The 6172-nt window shown below is 34.1% G+C and overlaps 1 long non-coding RNA gene across 4 annotated transcripts; it reads left to right on the top strand.

Moving 5' to 3' along the window:
- Nucleotides 1-322: 322 nt before the first annotated feature.
- LOC107851367 lies at nucleotides 323-6172 on the top strand. 4 transcript variants are annotated; one of them, XR_001668973.2, is made up of 5 exons: nucleotides 341-490; nucleotides 1177-2095; nucleotides 4262-4580; nucleotides 5276-5387; nucleotides 5950-6172. It is a non-coding gene; the product is annotated as an uncharacterized LOC107851367 (long non-coding RNA). The 4 variants fall into 4 exon arrangements; XR_001668974.2 differs by having other exon boundaries at nucleotides 341-1264; nucleotides 1985-2095; XR_001668972.2 differs by having other exon boundaries at nucleotides 323-2068.

The following is a 6172-nucleotide window of genomic DNA, read 5'->3' as shown; positions in this document are numbered from 1 at the left end:
GAAACAATGAAATTATTATATATTAGGATATGATATGTAATTAAGTGGGAGTAGAGAAGTTTTTTGGTAATTGCATTAGAGGTGGTCGAAACCATCTCTTTTATATAATAAGACGACCTCTTCTATATAATAGAAATATATATTAACAATATATATAAGCCAACATCAAAGGACCATCACTGCATCACCTAGCAGTACAAGAAGTTCCATAAATTGTACATTGAGAAGGACCAACACTGCATTAGACAATTGTACTAAAAGTAACATGAATTGTACCGTAAATTTAGGTCCATTTTGTTTCTTTCTTCTTTTGCTTAACCACGTGCATGTACATCTGTTTTCACTTTTGTCAAATACTCTTCAGACGTCTCTTCTTCCATTTCAGTTCTCTTTCTTTACTGTCACTATTTAATTTTTTTTCTCCGCCAAATTGATGCATTCCTTTGCTCCAAAGTGGTCCTTCTTCAACGTTGGCGGCATATTTGAATGGGTTAGTTTTTTCGTTTTTTCATCAGTTTATTTTTCTGAAAATTTTATGCCTCTTTTATATTGAAACAATTGGACCGGGTAATTTAATTTAAGGCGCTTCTTCAATGGATGATTGGGGAAAGATTATATCCATTATTTGCATATTATTTTTCATGACCTCTTATTGTTTGAAGTTTCTTGAATTTTGTATCTTCAATGAGATTTGGGTATCCAAAGTTACTGCATGTGAGTATTTCGCCAATTTTTGCTTATTTTCTATTTGGAGTGTGGCGAAGAGGAGATAGTTCTCGGCGGCTTCACCAGCAACAATTTCACGGCGCTATTTGTCCAGTAGGGCAGTTGATCGGTTAACTTTCATTTTCTCTTTGGAGGCTTTAGGAACTGTTAAAATGGGTATGGGCTATTCACCTTCTGCTTTGTTTATCACTGTGGAGGTTTACTCACTGTGGAGATTTTACTCTATATTGGAGCCTGTCAAGAATATGGGGAAGAGTATTAAACAAGTCCTGAAGTGATTTTGGTTAGCTTTTACAGTTTGAAAAATGATAAAATACGCATACACTCTCTGAAATTTTTGCCAATGTTTATTTTCAACTATGATTTTCTGTTGGTTATTCTAAATGCATGTTATGTTGGTGCATGATTTTCACATCGATGCCCATGTGATGTTTGAAAATATGTCTGAAGGAATTGATTCTTTAGCCATCTTTTCAATGTCCAAGCAAACATTAACTTCAACAATGCTCTTGAGATTTTGTTCCTCGCTCTTTCAGAGGTAAGTAATCTTATTTTGGGAATTTACTTATTGTCTCTACTGATGTTGATTTGTTAGTTATTTAATTTGTTGGACTTTCTACATCATATATTCGTGGAATTGGCCCAATCTTCAAGTCTAATGAGCCAAACGGAAAATTTCAGACCTATTTCAGTTTAATGTTCAGTTTCACTATTTCGTTTTTACATGTTTGACCTGTTCAGTTACGTGTAAGTTTTTATCATAAATCATTTCACTTTGTTGATGGTTCAATACTTTATTTTTAGACCAAATATAATAGGTTTACAAGGCAATGCTCCATATGAAGAGAAATTTGTATTAGTGGATGATGAAAAAAGAGTGAAGGAAATAGAGATTATCGTACATTTCGCCTTATACATATATACAAGCCAAGATTAAATTTCAGAAAGTTTGATTACCTGACAAGGAATAAAAGGTTAATTGGTTTGAATTTTGAAGATGAGCAATATTTCTGTGCAAGCTGCACAAAGTAATGCTTTTTGTCAGCCTTCATTTTATTTCTCTCAGTTATTTTGATGAGCTTTTTATGCACAGAATTTGGACTGCCAACAGTTAATTGTTTGGGAGTCGGAGGCTGTTTCCATCCTTTTTAAAAAGATTTAGGACCTAGCAAGTCCAGCATACTACTCAAATTCATTTATGAACATTGCCGGCACAGTTGGTTCTAATTTCTAAGGCATTTTACTGTTAATGATTTAGGCAGTACCTCTTAGCGCAAGGAAAGCAACAGGTGGATCCAGTGAAGGGTATGCACCATTTTTGCAGCTGCCACACTTTAGCGAGGTTGTTGTTAAAAAGATTGCGACAAAGGTTGCAATTATTGCTTTTCATCTCTTCCTCAAACTTTCTAAACACATCTGCCACTTACTGAATGTTGGAATGAGATTGTTATTAATTATCTGTAATGGTGCTTCCAATTCATCATCAGCCAGATAGTACTTTGGTTATTTCTAATATTTTATCTGCGATCATTATTATTCTCTGTAATATATCATGAAAAATTCACTTTTACGCAATAATGGTTGAAATATTTTGATTTAGACGTTCTTTGGTAGGGAAACATTTATCCCGGGATAATTATTCGCAGGATTAGTTATCTTGGGATTATTAATCCCACCCTTTACACCATAGTGATGGGATAAGTTATCCTATGTACATGGTGGGATAACTAATCCTGAGACAAACTAATAACTCCTACTAAACATGGGATAAAATAATCCCATTTTTTATCCAACGACTATTATTACTTATACCTCACACCAAAGAACCTATAGTTGTATGGTGTTTACTTTCATGACTACTCAATGTCATGAAAGATGCTTTCCTTGGTTTTTGTGATCAGGTGGGTTAATTTTGAGTTGACCTTTTTAGCACGTTAGAAATTTACACTTCCCATCACTTGCTTTGTCTGTGTCACATATGTGTCACAGTGGCAAGTCTATGCAACGAATGCTTTTACTGTGAAGTCTAATGACATCTATAATCAGTTTCTTCTTTCTTTATTCCCTTGTGCAAAATCTGATAATTGATTTGAATTTGATTCACAATTATGAAACAATGAAAATCATGATTTTACAACGTCTTTTGGGATTACCTTGGAATATTTTTCTTTAATGGTGTGTTTCTCTGTATTCACTAGAATACCATGGACTGTCCTAATTAAAACAGCCAATATGTACATTCGTTATGTGGTTTTCAGGTTAATTTTTCCTGGTGTGTTAACTTTCCATGTTTTTCTTATTCATACTGGAGCAACTTCTTTCTTTACCTGTGACGTAAATAATGTGGCAGAATCCTTTGTTTCATCTTTCTTTCATGTGGCAGCATGGTTGTATTGATTAGTAAGAATATAGCAAAGGCGGATCTAGAATTTAAAGGTTGTGGGTTCCTAACTTATAAGTTTTACCATCAGACCAATAACACACTTTGTTTGTGGGTTCTCAACTTATAATTCTTATATATTTACTAGTTTTTTCAATATAAATTCAAGAACCGTACGAAAGTTATGGGTTCCCGGGAATCCACACGTAAAGCTGTGCATCCGCCCCTGGAATATAGAAAGTTCATGCATTTCAAGACTTCCGTGACATGACACAGGATGAACGTGTAGATCTGTTGACTCATGACATCGTTACCATGCATGCTTGGGTAACTATTAAGCATAGTAGTGGCTTGATACGCGCCCTTCCACATTGTCCGTATTTTTCTTTTGACAAAGAGGGCGCAGTTCATTGATCAAATGCTTCCTGTTGAAGCTATCATACTCAATAACTTTGGCTATAGGGTGAAAGATCAAGACACATTAACGAAACTCCGGATATTTAATAAAAAGATACGCATTTGAAGCTTAATCTGTTTCCTTACTGCTTGGGCTGTATACCTAGCCCCTACACTGGTTAAGGACTGTTGTGTTTTATGAGCTTCTCAATTTCACACAAGGTTGCTCCAGACAATCTATTTGTTCTAATCTTTTTCTTCAGGATAGTTAATATAGTTAATGTACCTGATATCATTTTGAGGATTAAAATGATCACTCTTATATATATATATATATAAAGAATGTGGCTGGTGCTATGTTGACTTTGTATATCGATAGAGTTCTTTTTAGTTACGTTGTCTTTATCTTAAAAAGGTTAAGTGTAAATGATTCTTGTAGAACAAATGCAGATTTTGATGATTTAATTGGTTTAAGCTCGCAGAGAAGTGATCATATTCAATCTTTTTGGACTTTTAGAGCTTTTTTGTGCTTTTTGGTATTGATTACACTTCTAAGAGATGCTGAGACATTCAGCTATTGGGAACATAAAGTGTCCTTTCTATTGCTAAATATGTTACATACAATATCAAGGCTCTTTCTTAATATAAGTTTCAAAAAAGCAACTCCTCCTAAATCACTTATTTTGCTTAGGGCTGTATCACATTGAGATGTCGATTCATTTATTCTGGTTGAAAGGAATTATCTTCCCTCTATTTCAGGTAACACTAGGGGTAGATATCCATCTCAAAGGGTTCTGGATTCAGGAATGGTGGTGTACGAAGGCGAGGAAACTATGGAGGCGGTGGTAGGGGCTATAATCGTGTGATTTCAATGGAAGAAGCGAGTTCAACAACCGAGGTGGTAATCGTGGAGGGTCATCCAACCGTGGAGGTGATGGATATCAGCTAACCGACAACATGGGAGGCAACAGCGCGCGGATGAATCGCGGTGGGGGATGTCAAATGAAACTGCCAAAAATATGACACCACGGAACTGCTACAGCTTAAGTAGTATCAGGCAAATAAGTCAGCTAATTTAGTAAGTTTTTTTCATTTGAATTGATATTGAAATGGTTGGATGTCACAGGTTGGAAGTTTTGTCATGAGCTGTGATATTTTTCCTTTCCCTAATTTTTTCCGTCAATTGGTATAAGGTTGGATGGAATTGAGTTTTAAGTAGCTTCTAATTTGTAGCATATTATTATCTTGTTCTCTAGGAAGAGAGGTCATCCAGTCATTTTGTAAGCCTCTTTGTATTTGATGAATTGTTTGTTGGACCTTTTTACCTGTGTTAACTTCTAATTTTTGGGCATTTTACATGTGTTTAACTTTTCCTTTTTGTCATTTGGTATGCCTGTGTAAGTTATCTACGCTTAAATGTCCAAGCTTTGTATTTTGGGTCTTATTAAATCATGTTATAAAACTGTAGGATCGTATAGTTGAGCTTAAATGGTCATTCAAGTTGAGGTAATTGATCATCAAAATCATCTTTTGTTTTGTCTTTCAAAAGTCTCTTTGCTCAGCTTAATTAGTTTCTTGCTAAATTTTATGGGCATTTTCTTAGTTGCAGTTCAACAATTATCTAGAAATATCTTCTCCTTCCATATTTCTTCTCCTTTCAGATTTATACTCTTCATCTTCTAATCGGGCTGTTACAACTTCATGTATGATCCTTACGTGATTTTGGTTCAAATCGTTTTCTCTTCTTGTAACTTTTCTTTTCCTATTATATAGAAATTTTGTCAATTGAGGCTGAAGGAATGCCTATGGTATTCACAAGTGACCCGGCCATTGATGAAGAAGGAAATGTCTATTATATGGTAAGCAGCATCAACTACCAACGAAGGTAAATTGTGAATTTATTGTTTCTTTCGATTCTATGTAAATTTCTTGCCTCATTTCATCCCACTCAGGCACTTCTCACCATCTGTGTTGGAAGCCGTATAATCGATACAAATTGAATCACATATCCTTTGTGTTTTTGGTTAATAAACTGTATTAGGATCCAATCCAACTCAAATGGTCATTCAATTTAACAAAATATCTATTAGAATAATTGCAATTTGTGTTCTTTTATGTTTTACTACATTTTATCCTATTCTTTTTAATATTTTGCTCCTTAGTTCTTTATAATATTATATTCAATCTTACATTTTGTTTTCTTTATATAATAAATTGTAAACTATTATCTTTAACCATAGAAAATATTACACCTACAGAGAACAGAAAAGAACTAACCATCGTCTAGGAAGATCATGGCATATTACAAGCACTGTTAAGTACCGATAGGGTTTTGGCTATGTTATAGTTTTTTCTTGAAGATTTGTGTATTTCATTTGAAAAGAAAATTGTCATTTTCTATCTGTTTATGTATCATACGATAATCAATTGCTTTCAAATTGCTTCAGGTTATGTTGGTGAAACCACTCCAGAGTTTCATATGATTTGACATGACCAATTGTGAACACAGCAGCATATGCTCTTCAGTTTGAATTTACAAAGTCTAAAGTCTAAACAGTGGCCACGACACTTCCAACTTTTATATCAAAATTACATTTAAACAAAAAAACTCTGATGTAATTCTGATTGTGATATACAAAATTAAGCGCTTACAAATCATAGTTAGTACAA

Source organism: Capsicum annuum, chromosome 12, assembly GCF_002878395.1.
Source record: "Capsicum annuum cultivar UCD-10X-F1 chromosome 12, UCD10Xv1.1, whole genome shotgun sequence".
NCBI lineage: Eukaryota > Viridiplantae > Streptophyta > Magnoliopsida > Solanales > Solanaceae > Capsicum > Capsicum annuum.
The sequence above is the reverse complement of the archived record's forward strand: the minus strand, read 5'-3'. Positions and strand labels throughout refer to the sequence as shown.